The sequence below is a fragment of the Xenopus laevis genome, chromosome 4S, assembly GCF_017654675.1.
Source record: "Xenopus laevis strain J_2021 chromosome 4S, Xenopus_laevis_v10.1, whole genome shotgun sequence".
Taxonomy (NCBI): domain Eukaryota; kingdom Metazoa; phylum Chordata; class Amphibia; order Anura; family Pipidae; genus Xenopus; species Xenopus laevis.
Genome location: NC_054378.1, coordinates 127,797,676 through 127,822,464, shown reverse-complemented (window position 1 = coordinate 127,822,464; position 24,789 = coordinate 127,797,676). Strand labels below are relative to the sequence as shown.

Genomic DNA, 24,789 nt, shown 5'->3' with positions numbered 1-24,789 from the left:
TGGCCTGCCCCCAATTAGAAAATAACTTACCTTTTGTCCAGCGCTGTTGCTCCGCCCCTTTTAGCGTCACGCCGCGTAGCGCTGCCCCCTTTTAGCGTCACGCCGCGTAGCTCCACCCCCTTTTGGTGCCCCCCCCCACTGGCCGTTTAAAAATTTTAATAAAGGTGGCAACCCTATCAACTGCACATTTTTTGTTAAACATTTATATGGCAAAGCTTATTTATTTTTACCTGAACTGTTACATTTTTGAAAGTTATATGAAGGTGAACAACCCCTTTAACCAACCTGCAACTAACTGAAAATCCTTGCACCCCCTTGCAAACACAACACAGCTCCTGAATACCTGGTATTTTCAGGTTCAGCTCGCAAAGGCCACCCACTGAGGCCACAGATGGTGCTTTCCTCCTGCGTGTGATGCTCTCCTTCATTCTTCCCTCCCCAATCACTTTGGCTGTGAATGGGCTTCCTGCAAAATAAAATGGAAATGATGAAGGACCTTGTAGGCTGATATAACCGTGAACACAAGGAGGTGCGGCACCCAAGACAAAGGTGGCAATTTCAAAAATGCTCAGCCAATAAGTTAAATAGCTTTTACACCCCACCCAATTAATAAAGAGCAATTCATCTTGAAGGGGTTGTTCACCTTTGCATTAACGTTTAGTATGATGTAGAGAGTGATATTCTGAGACAATTTGCAATTGGTTTTCGTTTTTTATTGTTTGCGGTTTTTGAGTTATTTAGCTTTATATTCACCAGCTCTCCGGTTAGAAGTTTCAGCAATCTGGTTGCTAGAGTCTTTATTACCCTAGCAACCATGCATTGATTTGAATAAAAGACCAGAATATGAATAGAAAAGGCCTGAATAGAAAGATGAGTAATAAAAAGTAACAATAACAATACATTTGTAGCCTTACAGAGCATTTGTTTTTAGATGGGGTCAGTGACTCCCATTTGAAAGCTGGACAGAGTCAGAAGAAGCAGCAAATAATTAAAAATAAACTACAAGATATAAATAATGAAGACCAATTAAAAAGTTGCTTGGAATTGGCCATTCTATAACATAAAGTTGACTTAAAGGTGAACCACCCCTTTAACACATCAGCATTTAACTAGAAACATAATTTGTGAATTATACCTGGAACATGCTCATCTGCAAACTTGATGGATACAATGTAAACTCCTGGTTCTGTTGGACAATAGGAGACCTGGCATGTGCCATCCTCTAGGTCCTCTGTTTGGATGTCTACTTTACTGGGTCCTTCCACTGCCAGCGAGAGCCCGCCGTAGCCTGGAACAGAAGTAGTAGCAATAAGGACTCAAGAGTATTTCAATTAAATGACATACAATATGACGCAGGGCAGAGCAACAGAATTCTGTATATCTGTATCAGTTATAATTCTATAAGGAAAATGTATGTATTTTTCATAACACTACATTTTAGACTAATAGCAGGGCTATATATTATCATTTTGCTTTACATGTGCATACAGAGTATGACTTCTATCTCTCTACCCTTCCAAAGCAAGGGAAATAATGAGCTCCAACCACTCTGTGATGGCTGTGCTGTAGATATAAGGTGGTGCTGAGAGGCCGGAGCCTTTATCTCAGCCAGTAGGGTGGACTAGAACCAACCAACCAGTGCATCAGGTTAAAACATACTAGTGGAAGCCCATGGGTGATGGACAGGAAGGCTGTGGGTTTAGTACACTCTATTGGCGGCTTACAGTGGAAAAGGCATGGTGTCTTTAACACAAGGAGTGTGCACCTTAAAAGAACAGTGTTGGCGTCTTAAATGGTGCAATAAAAAGACGTTTTTGAACCTATTTTGGGTGCCCTGGAGTCTGCACAAATCCTTTTAATTCAATCAGTCAATATAAAATCCTGTACTGGCAGTTTGAGGATAGAATATCTTACATTGGCCAAAAACAAAAACCTCATGCTTTGGTAATTTGCTTATGCCAGGCAAACAAAAGCAGCATAATTATGGAATGATAAATAAAGCAACGATTCCAGTACAAGAACAGCTGTGATTGTGTAAGTGCCAAAAATCTCTACTCAAGAAAGTGCTCATGTGTTACTCAGACAGTACTCAATAATATCCCCTTGGGAAGATGTCAGATAAATCAGTCTCCCGCGAATACAGATGATATCACAGCTGCGGGGAAAACTGCATATTTTCCGACATTTTTAGTATAACAAATAAACTCTCTTGCTTTTTTGGTTCTAAGAAATACAAAACAGCTTTCATAAAAATAAAATCTAAAAGATACAGTGCATAGGCCTTGCACAGACAATTGCAAAGGGGTAGAGAGTCCGGTGAGAAATGGTACTGACCTGCCTCTCTGGTATCCACAATAAAATCCGACATCTCATACGACCGCCCTTCAATCAGACCTGGCCCAAAGGCTTTCACCTTGCTGGCGTCCCCTATTTCTGACTGGTAAACCATGATGGATATAGGACTGTTGGGTATGTGGCGGCCATTTTTCTTAATGCTGACTAAGTGCTCCCCAACTTCCCTTGGGATGAATGAAATTCCTGGAATAAACAAGAAAATGAGACAGTGTTATCTCTTAGCATATATATTCGTAAATTAAAGATGGTAACGATGATATAGGAATGGATAAAGGTAAAACATATCGGAGAAGCAGCTACACAGCACAAAATGTAACATGTATATCGACATGTATTACTCAGACCTGCCCTTACCAATATGGTTGTTTGGAAGCCTTTTCAGAAGACAGGGCTCATCACGACCAGATGGGGCTTTTATACTGGCAGACAGAAGGCTCAGATCAGTCTCCGTGATATCCAATAAAAAGTCTGCCGTGGAACCAAGTTTTACTTGTGAGCGCCGCCTGCTATCATCTGGGAAAGAAAAGAAATCAATTCACATGATCGAAAACAGATATTCCTTTTTGGCATGTTTGCAATTTTACACAGACAGATATCCAGTCTTAAGACAAGTGTTTTCTATGGACATTAATAAAACTGGTCCAAGGGTAGGACTGGGCTGGCAGGGAGAAAACCAGTAGCCCCCCACTGGTCCAGACCCACTCCCTTTAAATTGTGCTCCCGGCACCTTACTGCTGCTCCTCCCTGCCCCAATCGCAAAGAGCGGAGAACAAAATCTAATTTCTAGCGGGGGTAGGAACGGTGTTGCGGCTGGGTCAGGGGGGCTGAAGGGGTGGTGGAGAGGGACCCAGTCCGATGCAGTCCAATGGAGTCTTTGCCTTCCCAAGGATGCCTAGCAAAGTAAATTAAATGTAGCAGTGGGCTACATAGAGCTGGAATATTAGGAATAGCGTACATAAAACTGGGATGATGGAATGGAGACTACAGAACAGAAGTGATTGCGTATCTAGAACTGGGATATGGGAAACAGGACACTGAGAACTTGGATAAGAGAAACCTAGAACAATGATATGAGGAATAGGATACCTGGACTGAGATATGGGGATCAGGATACCTCAAACTGGAATGTAGGGAATGGCATACTTACAACTGGGAAATTTTATACTCATAGTTGGGATATGGAAAAAGGATACATGAAATTTGAATATATGGAATAGAAGGTATAGGAGATCTAGAACTGGCATATGGGACAAAACTACCAAAAGTATACGAGGAATTAGATACCAGGGATGAGACAACGTGGAACGGGATACCTAAAACTATGACACAGGGGATATAGAAATGGGATACCTACAAATGGGATATGGGGAACAGGATTACCTAGATGTGGCTTGTGAGGAATAGGATGATTAGCTATGGGAAAAAAGATTAAACAGTTACCTGTGATTTTTGCAACAAAAGGGCTTCCAGCGATGTGTATGTCATTATATTTCACTAGGATGTTATAATCTCCTGGAAGGGTGGGCAGATATGTCACAGTGCAAGTGCCATCTTTGTTATCAATGCAGCTGATCTCTGCCTTGGAGGGCCCTTCTATTGCCAGATCCAGGCCCCCTTTATAGGGATGAAACAAAGCCAACATGAAATTCAAATATCATTAATTAGAAATCCTCTTCAGATTTTCTACTACACTACACCCCCTACATTTCTCCTATCCTACATATAAGGCAAGGGGAAGCAAAGCACATTTTATAAAATGAATAATTAACCTTCCGAGGCAAAAAGAGCACTGATACAAATAACACCACATAAACAAATGGAATGAAAAAATAAAAAACAAAATACCTTCTCCAGCATCTTCTGTTATAATTGTGAATGTGGCTGGCTTCTTGGCGACCCCATAGATAAGGCCTGGTCCATATGCAGAGACACTTCCTGTGTTTGGATAATTCACGAAGAACTGCAGTGGGCTTTCTGGGGTTAAACACAAGTGTTATGTCAATAATGGAGACAAAAATAAATAATATAACCAGAAAACAAAGGCATTATACTTTATGCCACTAATATTAAAGTTTGAGGGAAATAATACATACCCCATTTATAGTCCATATATTCTCCCTTGAAGGGATCCCGACGGCAGAATAAAAAGTTATCTTATATGTGAAAATATGTAATATATAGAATCGTGTCGTTTTGTGGGAAATGTAAATGTATTGCAGGTTGCCAAGTGACCTTTTCTACATTCTCTCTAGCAATAAACTGCAGTTCTGTGTTGCTTTTTGGTTCTAGATCACCACACATCAGGATCATGTAAACATAATGTGAAAGGTTGATTTACTGCACTGCTGCTTGTGGACAACTCTGGTTTTTAAAGGAGAAGGAAAGGCTAAAATTAAATAAGCTTTATCTGAAAGGTCTATATAAATACACCAGTAAACCCTCAAAGTAATGCTGCTCTGAGTCCTCTGTCAAAAGCAACGCCACATTTCTTCATTTCTATTGTATACTCATGGGCTTCTGTATCAGACTTCCTGTTTTCAGCTTAAACCTCCAGGGCTAGGGCTTGAGCATGCTCAGTTTGTTCCTCTCTCCCTCTCCCATATATATATATATATATATATATATATATATATATATATATATATATATATATACACATATATATATATATATATATATATATATCTATATATCTATATATCTATATATGTATATATATATATATATATATATATATATATATATATATATATATATATATATATATATATATATATAACATAATAGCCAGAACACTACTTCCTGCTTTTCAGCCCTCTTGGTTTCCACTAATTAGTTACCAGGCAGTAACCAATCAGTGACGTAAGGGGGGGGGGCACATGGGACATAACTGTTGCTTTTGAATCTGAGCTGAATGCTGAGTATCAATTAAAAAATCACTCAACAGTTATGTCCCATGTGGCCCCCCTTATAGTCACTAACTCAAGAGTTAGAGAGCTGAAAAGCAGGAAGTAGTGTTCTGGCTATTATGTTACACATCAAGTGACTCCAGCCTTTATACATTACATTTTTGCCTAACTAACTATATTAGAAACATTTGTTATTTTGCACGGCCTATTTATTTACTCCGTTTTTATTTTTACACTGAACTGTTCCTTTAAATTAGGCTGTCAGGGGGTTCTAGGTATTAGATAATAGCAATACCCGGTGGCCTGCATCTTTGCCATGCTCTTATATATTCACACAGACATACAGGTGTATAGTTATAAGAGTTTTGCCATGCCTTACCTGGGATGTGAGCTCCATTACATTTAATGGCCAGCTCGTGCAGTCCAGTTTCTGTGGGAACGTATCGAATAGACACAGTACCATCTTTGTTGTCAACAATATCTGCGGGGGCTGTCTTCCCAGAAGGCATGTGAACTTCCCCTGAGGAACAAACAAAAACTCATTTTTTTTCCCAAAACATGTAAAATAACACTGAGGCAAAAAATAAACTATCCACATTATTTTAAAGGACAAATATACCATAACTGAAAACATAAACCCTCCAAATTGTAGGCAATAATATATGGTGCTGGTGTAACTTTAGGCCAAAAATTAATATTATCTTTAAAAATTTCTCCCTTATTGGAGCTACTATAGATCTGTATGGTTTTGTCCATGTTTAAAGCGATGGGTGAGAATACCCTAACAGTCCCTGCTAGTCAACTAAAAGTCAACCTGCACCCGACCCTAACCTGGTCATTTGGAACCCGCACCTGATCCTAACCAGGCAATTGCTTGTATTTATACCCCCTGCAGGGATGAAAGTATAAAAGGACATCACCACTGGTGGAAATTGGGCACAGTTCGGTCAGGATGGGATCATGGCGAAATTCAGCCCTACCAGTACCGTAACCTGCAATGGCTGTGTTGATGTCAACCCGATAAGGGTTTACCCGCAGGCTGGCCCACACACAGGCAGAAAACAGGTTTCAGTTCCCTATTAGGTCAGCCTAGCTTCTGATTGGTTCCTATTCTACAATGCCACCTGCTTCCCTGCACAGCCTGGAAAAGGAGGCAGCAGGAAGTGGAATAATAGGGTTTTTGCAGAAATCTTCAATAAATTAGCCAAAAACAAAACTTTTTTTTTTTTTAAAGAAAATCCTTATATAGTTAAAAGAGTATAATGCACTGGCATATTTCCAAAAAGGTTGAACTGTAGCTCACCAATTAGTGTTCCAGCTCATCCCACTGGATATCCTGTGCAAATATCCCAAAAAGGTCATCCAATAAAGTTAACATATGTAGGACGAGTCCAAGGCAGTGTTTTCACTGCAATTCATTTTTATTGATTTATCACACTTGATAAAGGGCCTTGCCCGAAACTTGTTGTGTGTGAACCACATCCTCATTAAAATTTAAAAATTAAAATACTGTCTTGGACCCGTCCTAAATATATTAACTTTATTGCACTGACATATTTGTTTTATCCAATATGTTTCCTTTAGACAGGGATCCCCAACCTTTTGAACCCGTGAGCAACATTCAGAAGCAAAAGGAGATGGGGAGCAACACAAGCATAAAAAATGTTCTTGGGGTGCCAAAAAAGTGCTGTGATTGGCTAGTGGTCAGGCCCGGACTGGCAATGTACGTGTTCGGGCAATTGCCCGATGGGCCGTTCATCTCATAGTTAAAATGGGCCGGCTCGCTCGCAATATTGGCTCCGCCTCCGCTCCAATCGCTTCAGATTTCAGCTCCTGCTTGCTTCTTCCGTCTCCAGGCTACGTTGGGGAGAGCAAGCAGGGGGCAGGAAGTCCGTCATTTCATTTGATTTAGTAGGAAGTGCTGGAAGCACAGAGAGCCTCGCAGTGGGGATTTTTTTCTCTTCGTTCTCTCAACCCCCCTCATTGTATAATCATTCTCCTTCCCGGCCAGGACTGGCTTAATCACGCAGCCTGACATGACATATGGAGCTGCTTCTACATTAGGGTAGGGGCGTCCTTGATACATTACACTGCAGGTGCAAGTGCATGGAGTAAGTTTTTCTCTAAGAGAGGTCTGTGTGTGTCTCTCTGTGAATGTCTATGTGTGTGTCTGTCTGAGTGTCTGTCTGTGAGTGTGTCTGTCTGCCTGTGTGTGTCTGTCTGTGTGTGTATCTGTCTGTGTGTGTATCTGTGTCTCTGTGTGTGTGTCTGTCTGTGTGTCTGTCTGTCTGTGTGTGTCTCTGTCTGTCTGTCTGTGTCTGTCTCTGTGTGTCTGTGTGTGTGTGTGTCTGTGTGTGTGTGTGTGTGTGTCTGTCTGTGTGTGTCTCTGTCTGTCTGTGTGTGTGTCTGTGTGTGTGTCTGTCTCTCTGTGTGTGTCTGTCTGTCTGTGTGTGTCTCTGTGTGTCTGTGTGTGTGTGTATGTGTCCCCATACAAACTTTTTGTGCCTGAGATAACTGGTAGGCATGCTGACTGGCACAGTCCCTGGGCTGGACTTTGTGTTTTAGACATTTTTTGTGGAGCTATCACATGATTTTGCTGGAGTTCTTATTATTATCATTGTTGTTATTTTCTTTTTTTTTTTTTGGGCTGTTCGGGTCCCATGAAGAGAAGGCATCTGTCTTCTTTCTTGATCAGGTAGATTTTATGTGCCTGCTGCCTTACAGCCCATTGTGATCATGCCTCTGCTCCCCAACCCAGAAGTGCAGCAGATCGTAAAATCTACAATCTGTGGCACTTGAGTCCCTTTATCTGCAGATCGTAGATGCTACGATCTGTGATACTTAAAGGGTTAACCCAATATATAGGCGCAGCTATCATCGCGTTTCCATGTGGGCTGCTTTGATTTTTTTGCCCGGGCTGCTTTTTACTCCCAGTCCGGCCCTGCTAGTGGTAGCCCCTATGTGGATTGTCAATCTACATTGAGACTCTGTTTGGCAGTGCACCTGGTTTTTATGAAACCAAAACTTGCCTCCAAGCCTGGAATTCAAAATTAAGCTCCTGATTTGAGGCCACTGGGAGCAACATCCAAGGGGTTGGAGAGCAACACTGCTTTAAAAGAATAGTTCAGTGTGAAAATAAAAACTGGGTAAATAAATAGGCTGTGCAAAATAAAAAATGTTTCTAATATAGTTAGTTAGCCACAAATGTAATATATAAAGGCTGGAGTGAACAGATGTCTAATAAAACAGCCAGACTCCAACTTCATGCTTTTCAGCTCTATAACTCTGAGTTAGTCAGTGACTATAAGGGGGGCCACATGGGACATTTCTGTTCAGTGAGTTTGTAATTGATCTTCAGCATTCAGCTCAGATTCAAAAGCAACAGTTATGTCCCATGTGACCTCCCCTCAAGTCTCTGATTGGTTACTGCCTGGTAGCCAGGGTAACCAGTCAGTGTAAACCAAGAGAGCTGAAAAGCAGGAAGTAGTGTCTGACAGACATCAATACATACACATCCAACCACTCCAGCCTTTATACATTACATTTTTGGCTAACTAACTATATTAGAAACATGTTTTATTTTGCACAGCCTATCTATTTACCCAGTTTTTATTTTTACACTGAACAATTCCTTTAAGGTGCCCTTCCCTACTGATCAAAATGTGTAATAAAAGGTTACAATACATATTCCCCCATTTGAACGATATTTTGCATTGAACTTAGGGGAATTTAGATCCTAGCTGCCAGATTAATTAAGATGCAAATTGAAGAGCTGCCGAATAAAACGCTAAATAATTCAAAAAACACAAATAATAAAAGATGAAAACCAATAGCAAATTGTCTTGTCTCTAAATGTGCTGATTGAAAACCTCTATGAGGAAATTAGTAACTTAAAGGGGTGGTTCACCTTTAAGTTAATTTTTAGTATGTAATAGAATGACTAATTCTTAGCACCTTTTCAATTGGCCTTCATTTTTTTGGCCTATTTCTACTGGTGCTTTCCAGCTTTCAAATGGCTGAAGAAACAATGTCAGTTACTTTTTATTACTCCTCCATATATTCAGACCTCTCCTATTCATATTCCAGTATCTTATACAAAGTTGCTAGCAACCAAACTGCAAACTGGAGAGCCGCTGAATAAAAAGCTAAATAACTCAAATTCCACAAATAATAAAAAATAAAAATCATCTACAAATCATCTCAGAATATCCCTCTCTACATCATACTAATTGTTAATTTAAAGGTGAAAGTGCAGCTTAAAAACACCACTTACCTGTTATCTCTCCAGTTCGTACGGCAAATGGAATAACCAAATCAAAAGGCCGGAAACCCAGACCATTCATTGAGCCAACAGGAGCATAATCTGCCTCCGATACCTACAAAAAAATTGTGTTATTAGTCTCAGAAAGTAATGTGTCTGAACCAAGGCGCCCCGTCCATGCTGGTGACAATGCAAACAGATCAAGAACAGAGACTTCTTTTTCTCCAGAACAGGAAGTTGAGTGTGCAAGAGAGTAATATAATAGAAGTCATAAACCCTTACAATTCCCATATTACTTTGCATCCAAATATAACTAGATTTTGAAGGGTGGGTTAAACTGGCATTTTTTTTCCATAGGACTGACTCAGAATTTTTGTTGATCCACACCACCGTCTGAGCATAGTCTGTTTGCTTAGCTACCAAGTATGGATTTAAGGCAAAAAAAAACCAATTCATGGAAATGTGAATATTTAGATTTCCAGGAAATCTGAAAGAAAAAGTTAATCTGGTGCCGCAGGGTGATCGGGAGGAGTGAAAAAATCCACATCCCATCATGGTGACACAGGTCATAGGTAATGTAATAATGGGGTGAAACTTGCCACAGGTCTAGTAACCCATGGCAACCACTTAGCATGCAGCATTTACTGGCCAGATAACTGGCTGCAATGGGTTACTAGACCCAGAAATACTATGCACCTTTTATTACATTCCCCTTAATGATTGGTAACAGCTGGAAATGATATGGGCGGCCAGTACTTGCAGACCGGAGGTTCAAAAATAAGCATAAAGCAAAAACCAAAGTAGAGACCCCTCCGGGAATCAGGAAACAATAGAGCACGGAGCCATGCTCAAAGCAGAATGGGTCCGGCTGAGATGTGATTGGTGCCCTAAAAGTGAAACGTTCATGGATCAAATGGAAGACGTGATCAGTGAGGGCCAAGATTGGCTCAAGCAGTTCCAAAAAGCAGCAACATGATTGGCTGTGAGGGAAGAAATATGGAAAGAGAGAGGGTGTGGGCAATAAATAAAAATATACCAAGGACTGGTAGCCTGGAGGACATGCACTAAGGGACTGCTGCTGCACCTGTACGGGGACTTCATCTGTAGCCTGGTGTTTGGAACAAGGGGATCACAAGGACACAAAACATAGGTTATAATCCCAGATTGTAAGAACAAAACAACAAATATTATTAAATTATCAAACAGCAGAAGGAAAACAAATTGGTGCATTGGAGTAGAATGTAAGAATAGAGGTTAAATGTTGTCCCCAGTTTGTTATTTATAACCCAAAGTCCTGCTTTACCACTTAGAGCCAGGAGGTGGCGACATACTGTTTCATTTGTGAGAATAAACTGGCCATTCATCAAAAGCAATTTCCGTGTAGGATTTAATGGGCTCTAAGAGTAAGCACATTCCTCATGTATATAACACAGCCATTTATTATAACAATACCTACATTTTCTTCCTGCACTTCTGTTTTAAAGAATTTCACTATCCAAGCTGTACCCTTTAAAGTAACCCAACGTACCCTAAAAATTAATTTATGTACAGAAAAACTCATTTCCAACCCGCAGCCTTTATTTGTTTTACTACACCTCCCAGTATCCCTTTTACAGTTAAGCAACCCCCTCAGGCAGGATACTGGGTTGGAAATCTCTGATACTCATAATGTATATAATGGGCAGACGGTGGCCCTTAAGATGTTCCTAAACTTTAATTACTGTAAACCCCACCACCAGTCTTTGGCTGTTAGAATTTCAGTCTGCATTAAGACCTCTGGGGATTGTTTTAGGATAACAGGTATAAAAATGCAATCTTTAACTGGTAATTCAATTGCTGTGCCCTGGACAACGTTCTAAGCCTGAGTTGCTGTGCCCAGGACAACGTTCTAAGTCAAGTTGAGCCCAGGACAACGTTCTAAGACTAAATTGCTGTGCCGAGGACAATGTTGTAAGCCCGAGTTGCTGAGCCCAGGACAACGTTCTAAGCCTTAATTGCTGTGCTGAGGACAATGTTGTAAGCCCAAGTTGCTGAGCCCAGGACAACGTTCTAAGCCCGAGTTGCTGAGCCCAGGACAACGTTCTAAGCCTAAATTGCTGTGCTGAGGACAATGTTCTAAGCCCGAGTTGCTGAGCCCAGGACAACGTTCTAAGCCCGAGTTGCTGAGCCCAGGACAACGTTCTAAGCCTAAATTGCTGTGCTGAGGACAATGTTCTAAGCCAGAGTTGCTGAGCCCAGGACAATGTTCTAAGCCTAAATTGCTGTGCTGAGGACAATGTTCTAAGCCTAAATTGCTGTGCTGAGGACAATGTTCTAGGCCCGAGTTGCTGAGCCCAGGACAATGTTCTAAGACTAAATTGCTGAGCCCTGGACAACGTTCTAAGCATAAATTGCTGTGCTGAGGACAATGTTCTAAGCCCGAGTTGCTGAGCCCAGGACAACGTTCTAAGCCTGAGTTGCTGTGCCCAGGACAACCATCCAACTCTCAGTTGTTGTGCCCAGGACAACGTTCTAAGCCTGAGTTGCTGTGCCCAGGACAACATTCTAAGCCTAAATTGCTGTGCTGAGGACAATGTTCTAAGACAGAGTTGCTGAGCCCAGGACAACCATCCAACTCTCAGTTGTTGTGCCCAGGACAACGTTCTAAGCCTGAGTTGCTGTGGCCAGGACAACATTCTAAGCCTAAATTGCTGTGCTGAGGACAATGTTCTAAGACAGAGTTGCTGAGCCCAGGACAATGTTCTAAGCCTGAGTTGCTGTGTCCTGGACAACGTTCTAAGCCCGAGTTGCTGAGCCCAGGACAACGTTCTAAGCCTAAATTGCTGTGCTGAGTACAATGTTCTAAGCCCGAATGTTGAGCCCAGGACAACGTTCTAAGCCTGAGTTGCTGTGCCCTGGACAACGTTCTAAGCCCGAGTTGCTGAGCCCAGGACAACGTTCTAAGCCTAAATTGCTGTGCTGAGGACAATGTTCTAAGACAGAGTTGCTGAGCCCAGGACAATGTTCTAAGCCTAAATTGCTGTGCTGACAATGTTCTAAGCCAGAGTTGCTGAGCCCAGTACAATGTTCTAAGCCTGAGTTGCTGTGTCCTGGACAACGTTCTAAGCCCGAGTTGCTGAGCCCAGGACAACGTTCTAAGCCTAAATTGCTGTGCTGAGTACAATGTTCTAAGCCCGAGTTGTTGAGCCCAGGACAACGTTCTAAGCCTAAATTGCTGTGCCCTGGACAACGTTCTAAGACAGAGTTGCTGAGCCCTGGACAACGTTCTAAGCATAAATTGCTGTGCTGAGGACAATGTTCTAAGCCCGAGTTGCTGAGCCCAGGACAACGTTCTAAGCCTGAGTTGCTGTGCCCTGGACAACGTTCTAAGCCAGAGTTGCTGAGCCCAGGACAACGTTCTAAGCCTAAATTGCTGTGCTGAGGACAATGTTCTAAGCCAGAGTTGCTGAGCCCAGGACAATGTTCTAAGCCTGAGTTGCTGTGCTGACAACGTTCTAAGCCCGAGTTGCTGAGCCCAGGACAACGTTCTAAGACTAAATTGCTGTGCTCTGGACAACGTTCTAAGCCCGAGTTGCTGTGCCCAGGACAACTTTCTAAGTCCGAGTTGCTGTGCCCAGGACAACTTTCTAAGCCTGAGTTGCTGTGCCCAGGACAATGTTCTAAGCCTGAGTTGCTGTGCCCAGGACAACTTTCTAAGCCTGAGTTGCTGTGCCCAGGACAATGTTCTAAGCCTGAGTTGCTGTGCCCAGGACAACCATCCAACTCTCAGTTGTTGTGCCCAGGACAACGTTCTAAGCCCGAGTTGCTGTGCCCAGGACAACTTTCTTAGCCCAAGTTGCTGTGCCCAGGACAACTTTCTAAGCCTGAGTTGCTGTGCCCAGGACAATGTTCTAAGCCTGAGTTGCTGTGCCCAGGACAACCATCCAACTCTCAGTTGTTGTGCCCAGGACAACGTTCTAAGCCTGAGTTGCTGTGCCCAGGACAACATTCTAAGCCTGAGTTGCTGTGCCCAGGACAACATACTAAGCCTGAGTTGCTGTGCCCAGGAAAACATTTTAAGCCTGAGTTGCTGTGCCCAGGACAACATACTAAGGCTGAGTTGCTGTGCCCAGGAAACCATTCTAAGCCTGAGTTGCTGTGCCCAGGACAATGTTCTAAGCCTGAGTTGCTGTGCCCCGGACAACGGTCTAAGCCTGAGTTGCTGTGCCCTTGACAAATTTCTAAGCTTGAGTTGCTGTGCCCAGGACAACGTTCTAAGCCTGAGCTGCTGTGCCCAGGATAACACCTGTTATAGTATAGTTTGCTGGGTTTTCTTTTAATCGAAAACTATACTACATCTGTGTTGCTGTGCTTTGTTGGAGTGTCCAGGATAATGCTCCAAACCTGTGTTGCTGCACTGTGCCGAGCATAATGCTCTGAGCCGGAGCTATTTGCTATAGTTAGGATAATGCTGTGAGTTTGTGTAATGCTGGGTATGATGCTCTGCCCTGTTTTTCATGCTCTGGATAACTGATTAGAGACACCGATTGTTTGGTTGCAGTTGATTTATAATGTTATCCCTTTGTGCCTACAGATACATAACTGTTCCTCTGGAAGGACTAAGAAAGAACATCCTGCCCTGTTAAATCCATCAGCTTTAGTTCCAGGGCCTATTAGATACAGACTATGCAGAAAGGCATCACTGTCAGAATTTGGCAGATAAGGGAGGGCACATGAACAACACAATCATCTTACCATTACAGTAAAGGGGCTATTGGGGATGCCAGCTCCACCAAAGCGAACGTGGATGACGTAGGGTCCGGTTTTAGCTGTAGTGTAGTAAATGTCATAAGTGCCGTCCGCGTTCTCGATCACATCTGCTTCAGTCTCCAACCCATCTGGGCCGAGGATGCTGCACGTGACTTTCCCTTTACCAGCGGTTGTGGCATCGACCACAAAACCAACTTCCTCCCCTGTTTTTACTGCTGCCTGGATACCGGGACCTAAAAACACACAGGTCTGTCCAATATCCGTAATTCAAATGTACAGTCTGATTATCGAATAAAATCCCTGTTTAGTTTGTGCACAGATCATTCCCTCTCTGTATGTTTGCATTTATAACGTATATACTCGAGTATAAGCCGTCCCGAGTATAAGCCGAGGTACCTAATTTTACCTCCAAAAACTGGGAAAGCTTATTGACTCGAGTATAAGCCTAGGGTGAGAAATGCAGCAGCTTCTGGTAAGTTTCAATCAAAAACATTGAGGGTTTCTGCTCCCATTGGAGGTGCCGGCGTCTCGTTTTTGGATGCCGGCAACCATTCTTGGATGCCGGCGAATATTCTTGGAGACTATTCTTGGACGCGGGTGACTATTCTTAGGCACCCGCGACTATTCTTAGACGCCGGCGACCGTTTTCGCGCTTGACCCGAGTATAAGCCGAGGTAGAGTTTTTCAGCATATTTTGGGGGCTGAAAAACTCGGCTTATACTCGAGTATATACGGTACAAACAGGCCTGTAGCCATATTGTTTCCTTTGGAACAGCTAGAAGTTTGTTTTAAGAGATAAAAATTATACACATAAAACACACCGCTAAATAGTTATACTGATTACTGTTGCCCACGGTCACCGGTTACAATAAGCCGATCGTACATAGGAAATCCTTCAGACAAACACTATGAATAACATTCCTATAGTACAGGAGGATTTATAGGAAAAACAAAAAAAAGGGGTAAAAAAGCAAAGAAAGAAGTTTGTCAAATGAAGTGGAATCGTAAAGGAAACAGGATCTGCCCCAGTATTGAACTGGTTTGGTCTCCAGGGCTGGGAAAGAGCAGGCAGGTATAAGCAAAGCATTCCTTCTGCCACATTTCCCAAAGTATAAAGTATCTCTCTTGTCCAATCACATCCGAGAAATCTGGAACTGCACAAGTTTCAAGGGGAAGATCCCCTTACACAAAACATTCAGTATAATATATACAATGAATGACATTCCAGGACATTTCGCAGTTCGATTTCTATTATTATTAATTTGTATGAGTTTTTTTTTTCCAGCAATCCAGCTTTTAACTGAAGCTGCTGTGGGCTTTTCACAGACCTTAGCAGCCATTTGAGCAAACAATACGCATATCCCTTATCCATATGTATAAATACAAATATACAGAGAAGGAATGTTCTGGGCACACAATAAGCTATACCCTCATACTGTACTGTCTAAGGGAATCAATATGGCACCTCCTCCCATATGTATAAATACAAATATACAGAGAAGGAATGTTCTGGGCACACAATAAGCTATACCCTCATACTGTACTGTCTAAGGGAATCAATATGGCACCTCCCTCCCATATATATAAATACAAATATACAGAGAAGGAATGTTCTGGGCACACAATAAGTAAAATACTTACTGTATGGCAAGCAAAGTTTTGAACACAATTTAATCACTGATACTGTAATATCAGTACAATGTAAGTAGTTATGCCCTTAAATTGTAGATCAAACCTACTTAAGACAAAACCTAGAACATTTGGCATATTTTTACTTCCAGGACAGAAAGAATCTGTAAGTATCAAATGACATTCTACACATCGCACTGCCAGGGTTTCTGCAGAACACTAACAGCAAATACATGTTGTCGGTCACCAGATAAGTTCCATACCACAGTAATGATCTGATAATGAAGAAAAACAACACGTGCTGCACAGAAAGTGGTGGCTAAAAATCTGCAGCTGCTGCAAAATTGGAGCGTTTGGTGAAACAACTGGAGGAGCAAACCAATAGTTGTATTTTTTGTATGGAGCAGGGACAACAGTATGCAAAATGAAGGTCCTAGGTGATGAAAGAAGGCCCCTAACATGAGAGAAAATACTAATTACCTTGCAAAAGTGATCAACCCTAATCATCCCTTTGGCCAAACTCTGAAATACAAAACTAAGATCTTTTGTTCCCAGGCACACATTCATTTTATATTTTGACTAAAACACAGAATGGGTTATATTTGCATTTCTGTAGATTCACCTTTTGCCGCAAAAAATGGCTTTAAAGGGATTCTGTCCATGATTTTTATGGTGTCGTTTTTATTTCTAAATGACACTGTTTACACTGCAAATAATTCACTCTACCATGTAAAGATAGGGTTGCCACCCGGCCGGTAAAATACCTGCAGGGCCGGGGCCGGTATTACAAATTTACCTGCAATGTAGCTGCCGGTAAATTTGTAATACGATCAAAAGGAGCCCTCGGCCTGCACCCAATCCCCTGCAACTTACGTTTTTTTTTGCCTCTTCTAGCGTCCGCGGGTCTCCGTCGCATGGCCCCGCCCCTTTTGACATGACGCCCCGCCCATTTGAGGCCCCCCCCCAGCAGCCGATAAAATTTTTTTATAAAAGGTGGCAACCCTATGTAAAGATATAGCATTCCTACTAACAAATGCATTTAGTTGTAATATTGGTGTGAAGGTGCATGTAATTTTGCCTGGTCATGTGCTTTCAGAAAGAGCCAGCACTTTAGGATGGAACTGCTTTCCTGACAGGTTGTTTTTTCTCTTACTCAATGGAACTGAAGGAGTCACAGTGGGACATGGATTTTTACTATTGAGTGCTGTTCTTATATCTACCAGGCAGCTGTTATCTTCCCATTGTTCTATTGTTAGGCTTCTGGGGGGGAACAGGGAGGGGGTGATATCACTCCAACTTGCAGTAAGGCTCTGGCCACACGGGCAGATTCAGGGAGATTTGCCGCCTGGACACTAATCTTCCCCCGATCTACCTTCCGCCATCTAAAATGAAAAGGAGCACTTCGTTTTCCGAAGTCGCCCGAAATTTCCTCGTGAGGCAATTACGGGTGTTTTCGAAAAACAAAGTGCTACCAGTGCCTGCCACCGGGTGATTTTCATTTTAGACGACGGAAGGCAGATCGGGGAGATAAGTCGCCATGAAGAGGAGGAGATTTGTCGTCTGGTGACTAATCTCCCGGAATCTGCCCATGTGGCCAGACCCTAAAAGTGACTGAAGTTTATCAGAGCACAAGTCACATGACTGTAGGCATCTGGGAAACTGATAATATGTCTAGTCCCATGTCAGATTGAAAAATTAAATATAGAAAAATATGTTTGCTCTTTTGAAAGTGCAGAAGTCTGCTGGAGCAGCAATATTAACTGATGCATTTTAAAAAAACATGTTTTCCCATGACAGTAATCCTTTAAGTACTTGGAGTTAAGTATTGCATAACTAGATAATTCTACAAAAAAAAACAACATTTTTTTCTACCTTAAAGATGGAGCTGTTTTTCATACAAGGCTACCCATTAGTGACATACCCTCCTAACACCTTAGATATGCATTTACCTGCTGCTGTGCACTTGCTGGCATCTCCTATGGACATGGCACAAATTCTATATGGGGAGTAAGGGATGTCATCTCCTCCATATTTCACAGCAACATGGTAGCGCCCAGTCCTGTCTGGGATGTAAGATACAGAATAGGTGCCATCATTGTTGTCCTGAATATGTGCTTTCTTTGGCTTCCCTTCTTGATCCTACAGTCAAAAGATATTACAAATGTTTAAAAAAAATGTCATATACAGGGATTTATAAAAAAAAAAAAACCTGGAAAATTCTACCCGCTGGCTATAAAAATAGGGTACAGCGACTTGCGTTTCTAACCACCTCAGAGGGATTGATTAATCAGTTTAAATAAACAGCCAGATCAAGTAACATGTTTCTGCACAATATTGTTTTAATACAAGTATCAATGAAAGAACATCTCGTTTGGAAAGCTCTTAATGAGCACGTTTGATTACACAAGGACATTTCTTGAGACCTTGCCCAGAGTTTCTCTTTCCCTTCGTTTTCTGTGAACATTCCCCACAAGATTTTTTTTTTTCCAGATTTCCTAAACAAATACTTAAATTTCTTATTTGTGATGATTTACACTCTGTAAATGGCTAAAGGGAATATCCTGTAATCCTCGGATTCCTGGGATGGCTGGGAAATAGAACTGCCACTCTTGGAGCTGCCGGAAACATTCCGAACATTCCGATTAAAAAAACCCTCATTTAAAGGCCAGCAAGAGAAATTAAAAATAATAACAAACAGAGAAAAATCATCATGTGGTAATATGGTACCAACATATTTGTTTATAGCCTTTTTCCGAGAGTTTATTTAACAAGTAAGTGGTTGTTATTGCTGTGCTACTGTGTGTCAGGGGTAATTATAGGGTAATTAACCCATGTCTAATATGCAATATCTACTAGCTGGATATTTCTGGACATTCTTAAAGTTACACACTCCTTATTTGGAATTCAGTGCTTTCATTGTGTAGGGCTTTCATTATACTATATTTTGCTTTATATCTTCATTATACTACTTGGTGGATGACTGGAGAAAACTTATAAGGTGAAGAACGAACATTACTATATGCATCAAAAATCCAAGAAATCTTGTGAGTATTTACCCGAAAGGGGGAATCTTGAAGAATATCACACTGGTGGATCTTCTGCAATACAGCTCTCCAGGCACCATTTTTTAAACACTCTGTGGCTCTAGAGGGTTAATTGCTTATCTTAATTGAGACAATACTACTCTATGTGTGCGCTTCTTTTGCATTCTATTTCAGGGGTCCCCAACCTTTTTTACTCGTGATCCACATTTAAATGTAAAAATAGAGTTGGAGAGCAACAGGCCTGGACTGGCAATCTGTGGGTTCTGGCAAATGCCAGAGGGGCTGCTATAAGGCCCCATAGAAAGTCAGTATTTAGTGGGCTGGTGGGAGCTGTTTGGGCCTCTGTGTGGGCTGATTGGGCCTAAGTGTACATGAAATGCCAGGGCCTATTTTAACCCTTTGCCTGCCAAGCACGTACGGCGTACGTGCTGGCAGGCAAATGCTCAGGCTGCCAAGAACGTACATTGTACGTTTTTTAGCAGCTGAGCGCTCTCTCTGCTTCGGCGGCTTTTGCCGCCTCCGCAGAGAGTGGGGAGAGAAGACAGCCCCCTAGGCAACGAGGCTGGGGGGCTGTCAAGTCGGATCTGCGACTCGATTGTCGCAGATCCGACTTCAAAGTAGCAGACGCATCGCATGGAGCGTCTGCTACTACACTCACCTTCTTCCTGCCTGCAGAGCCGCCCACGCACTTCCTGCTGCGCAGCAACTCTGCAGACACGCTGCCAGGACTCCTCCAAAGAAGACAGCGATTCTCCTGCTCCAAAAACGGTAAGTGCACGTTTTTTTACACACTTACCTGCACCTACACATACTTACAGTACATTTATGCATTTTAGTAAAGATTGGAATTTTTTTAAATTTTTTTTTTTTAATTTTAGCACACTTGGTCCCTTTTGTACAGTTATTTACACTTATTTACACTTATTTACATGTATTTGCACACTCAGATAACTTTTATTAGTGCACAAATATGTATACACAAACAGGTGTTTTTTTTTTTTTTTACGAATTCATTATACTGTTATCTTTTGTTTTTTTTGCCTAAAAACTTGTTATTTTGGCAGCGTGACTATTGGATAATCGATTTCGGCCACTAATTACGCTGTCAGAACAATTATTTTGTTATTTCATTGATTTACGCTATTTTTGTGGTTTTATTGCAATTTTATCCCTGCATTATTGTTCCCTATGTATCTTTAGTATCGTTTTGCTGTTTGGTGCTTTGGTATAGAAAGATAGATTTTACTTAGTTTGATCCGCCAAAATATGTGCTTTCCAAAAATATATGGGTTTCTGGGGGTCTTTTTACAGTTTGGGGGTCTTACGGCACATAACGTACAGTTAGGGTTCTCTTTTCTGCAGCTTAGTTGGCTAGCGTGAAAATTCATAGTTACGTTTTTCATTTGGGGTCCATACACAACACATACTTTGGTAAATCTATACATATTGGGCATCAAACTATTTATTAGACCTCTGACGTCCATATTTAGAGAGATTTTTCTTTGTACGTAAAACATTGTGTCCGATAAATGCGGCAAACTGCAACATTTTTAGGCGATTTTCAGAAATGTTGTAAAAACCTATATGTTTAGAAAAGCTTTGCAGTTTGGTAGTTTCGTGTAGAAAGACGTCGTTATCTTTGTTGGAATCGGCAGAATGTGTACTTTCCAAAAATGTATGGTTTTGGGGGGTCATTGCTGTTAGGAGGGTCTTGAGGCAAATAATATGAAGTCAAGGGTCTATGTTCACAGAAGGCGAATGGGCAGCGGAGAAAACTCATATTCACTATTTTTATTTGGGGTCCGCACATGCCAGCTGCCTTGGTATATCTATGCATATTGGGCATCAAACTGTTCAGTAGACCCTTGGCATCAATATTTATGGTGTTTTACAATTGTATGTAAGAAATTGGGTGAGATAAATGCGGCCAATTGCAATATTTTTAGGCGATTTTCAGAAATGTAAAAACAGTTGCTTTTATCGCCAAATTTAGGAAAGGCTTGCGACTTGGTACTTTGGAGTACAAAGACATGCATACCCAATTTGGATTCGCAGGAATGTGTACTTTCCAAAAATATATGGTTTTATGGGGTGAACGCACTTTTTTTCTACCTTTGCCCCCCCCAAAACAATGTAAATGTGTTGATTTTGCAGTACCTGAAATGACAGACCATATGGGGGTCTTTGTTTTGGGGCCCCTATACGCCACGTGCTTGGGTACACCTATACATATTGGGCATCAAACTGTTCAGAGGACCCCAGGCTTTCATATTTGGGGTGATTTGTCTTGATACCTAAAAGTATGTGGGTAATACAATGCTGCAGGGTCGAAATTTTGAAGTCATTTTTGGAAATGTCCCCAAAATCACCAAATTTAGGAATGGTTTGCGGCTTGGTACTTTGGAGTACAAAGACATGCATACCCAATTTAGATCCGTGGGAATGTGTACTTTCCGAAAATATATGGTTTTCTGGGGTGAACTTACTTTTTTCTACATTTGCCCCCCTCAAAACAATGTAAATGTGTTGATTTTGCAGTACCTGAAATGACAGACCATATGGGGGTCTTCGTTTTGGGGCCCCTATACGCCACGTGCTTGGGTACACCTATACATATTGGGCATCAAACTGTTCAGAGGACCCCAGGCTTTCATATTTGGGGTGATTTGTCTTGATACCTAAAAGTATGTGGGTAATACGATGCTGCAGGGTCGAAATTTTGAAGTCATTTTTGGAAATGTCCCCAAAATCACCAAATTTAGGAATGGTTTGCGGCTTGGTACTTTGTAGTAGAAAGACATGCATACCCAATTTAGATTCGTGGGAATGTGTACTTTCCGAAAATATATGGTTTTCTGGGGTGACCTTACTTTTTGCTACCTTTGCCCCCCCCAAAACGATGTAAATGTGTTGATTTTGCAGTACCTGAAATGACAGAACATACAAGGGGGGGTCTTCCTTTTAGGGCCCCTATATGCCACGTGCTTGGGTACACCTATACATATTGGGCATCAAACTGTTCAGAGGACCCTAGGCTTTCATATTTGGGATGATTTCTCTTGATACCTAAAAGTATGTGGGTAATACGATGCTGCAGAGTAGATATTTTGAGGTGATTTTTGGAAATGTCACCTAAATCACCAAATTTAGGAATGATTTGCGGCTTGGTACTTTGGCGTAGAAAGACATGCATACCCAATTTGGATTCGTTGGAATGTGTACTTTCCGAAAATATATGGTTTTCTGGGGTGAACTTACTGTTTTCTACTTTTGCCCCCCCCAAATCGATGTAAATGTGTTGATTTTGCAGTACCTGAAATGACAGACTATATGGGGGTCTTCATTTTAGGGCCCCTATATGCCACATGCTTGGGTACACCTATACATATTGGGCATCAAACTGTTCAGAGGACCCTAGGCTTTCATATTTGGGGTGATTTGTCTTGATACCTAAAAGTATGTGTGTAATACGATGCTGCAGGGTAGATATTTTGAGGTGATTTTTGGAAATGTCACCTAAATCACCAAATTTAGGAATGATTTGCGGCTTGGTACTTTGGCGTAGAAAGACATGCATACCCAATTTGGATTCGTTGGAATGTGTACTTTCCGAAAATATATGGTTTTCTGGGGTGAACTTACTGTTTTCTACTTTTGCCCCCCCCAAATCGATGTAAATGTGTTGATTTTGCAGTACCTGAAATGACAGACTATATGGGGGTCTTCATTTTAGGGCCCCTATATGCCACATGCTTGGGTGCACCTATACATATTGGGCATCAAACTGTTCAGAGGACCCTAGGCTTTCATATTTGGGGTGATTTGTCTTGATACCTAAAAGTATGTGTGTAATAAGATGCTGCAGGGTAGATATTTTGAGGTGATTTTTGGAAATGTCACCTAAATCACCAAATTTAGGAATGATTTGCGGCTTGGTACTTTGGCGTAGAAAGACATGCATACCCAATTTGGATTCGTTGGAATGTGTACTTTCCGAAAATATATGGTTTTCTGGGGTGAACTTACTGTTTTCTACTTTTGCCCCCCCCAAATCGATGTAAATGTGTTGATTTTGCAGTACCTGAAATGACAGACTATATGGGGGTCTTCCTTTTGGGGCCCCTGTATGCCACGTGCTTGGGTACACCTATACATATCGGGCATCAAACTGTTCAGAGGACCCTAGGCTTTCATATTTGGGGTGATTTGTCTTGATACCTAAAAGTATGTGGGTAATACGATGCTGCAGGGTAGATATTTTGAGGTGATTTTTGGAAATGTCACCTAAAGCACCAAATTTAGGAATGGTTTGCGGCTTGGTACTTTGGCGTAGAAAGACATGCATACCCAATTTGGATTCGTTGGAATGTGTACTTTCCGAAAATATATGGTTTTCTGGGGTGAACTTACTGTTTTCTACTTTTGCCCCCCCCCTAACGATGTAAATGTGTTGATTTTGCAGTACCTGAAATGACAGACTATATGGGGGTCTTCCTTTTGGGGCCCCTGTATGCCACGTGCTTGGGTACACCTATACATATTGGGCATCAAACTGTTCAGAGGACCCTAGGCTTTCATATTTGGGGTGATTTCTCTTGATACCTAAAAGTATGTGGGTAATACGATGCTGCAGGGTAGATATTTTGAGGTGATTTTTGGAAATGTCACCTAAAGCACCAAATTTAGGAATGGTTTGCGGCTTGGTACTTTGGCGTAGAAAGACATGCATACCCAATTTGGATTCGTTGGAATGTGTACTTTCCGAAAATATATGGTTTTCTGGGGTGAACTTACTGTTTTCTACTTTTGCCCCCCCCCTAACGATGTAAATGTGTTGATTTTGCAGTACCTGAAATGACAGACTATATGGGGGTCTTCCTTTTGGGGCCCCTGTATGCCACGTGCTTGGGTACACCTATACATATTGGGCATCAAACTGTTCAGAGGACCCTAGGCTTTCATATTTGGGGTGATTTCTCTTGATACCTAAAAGTATGTGGGTAATACGATGCTGCAGGGTAGATATTTTGAGGTGATTTTTGGAAATGTCACCAAAATCACCAAATTTAGGAATGATTTGCGGCTTGGTACTTTGGCGTAGAAAGACATGCATACCCAATTTGAATTCGTGGGAATGTGTACTTTCCGAAAATATATGGTTTTCTGGGGTGAACTTACTGTTTTCTACTTTTGCCCCCCCAAAACAATGTAAATGTGTTGATTTTGCAGTACCTGAAATGTCAGACTATATGGGGGTCTTCCTTTTAGGGCCCCTATATGCCACATGCTTGGGTACACCTATACATATTGGGCATCAAACTGTTCAGAGGACCCCAGGCTTTCATATTTGGGGTGATTTGTCTTGATACCTAAAAGTATGTGGGTAATACGATGCTGCAGGGTCGAAATTTTGAAGTCATTTTTGGAAATGTCCCCAAAATCACCAAATTTAGGAATGGTTTGCGGCTTGGTACTTTGGAGTACAAAGACATGCATACCCAATTTAGATCCGTGGGAATGTGTACTTTCCGAAAATATATGGTTTTCTGGGGTGAACTTACTTTTTCTACATTTGCCCCCCTCAAAACAATGTAAATGTGTTGATTTTGCAGTACCTGAAATGACAGACCATATGGGGGTCTTCGTTTTGGGGCCCCTATACGCCACGTGCTTGGGTACACCTATACATATTGGGCATCAAACTGTTCAGAGGACCCCAGGCTTTCATATTTGGGTGATTTGTCTTGATACCTAAAAGTATGTGGGTAATACGATGCTGCAGGGTCGAAATTTTGAAGTCATTTTTGGAAATGTCCCCAAAATCACCAAATTTAGGAATGAT

The 24,789-nt window shown here is 41.7% G+C and overlaps 1 pseudogene across 1 annotated transcript in view; it reads right to left on the bottom strand.

Moving 5' to 3' along the window:
• LOC108705609 overlaps positions 1–24,789 on the bottom strand; it is a 93,422-nt pseudogene that overhangs the window by 26,521 nt on the left and 42,112 nt on the right. Inside the window, exons 14-24 of the transcript XR_005967443.1 lie at positions 17,853–18,042; positions 14,260–14,507; positions 10,562–10,633; positions 9,538–9,640; positions 5,644–5,784; positions 4,201–4,329; positions 3,796–3,969; positions 2,710–2,868; positions 2,335–2,538; positions 1,136–1,288; positions 344–466 (exon numbers count right to left, since the gene is read on the bottom strand). The product of XR_005967443.1 is annotated as a filamin-B-like (transcript). The remainder of the gene's footprint in view (positions 1–343; positions 467–1,135; positions 1,289–2,334; positions 2,539–2,709; positions 2,869–3,795; positions 3,970–4,200; positions 4,330–5,643; positions 5,785–9,537; positions 9,641–10,561; positions 10,634–14,259; positions 14,508–17,852; positions 18,043–24,789) is intronic.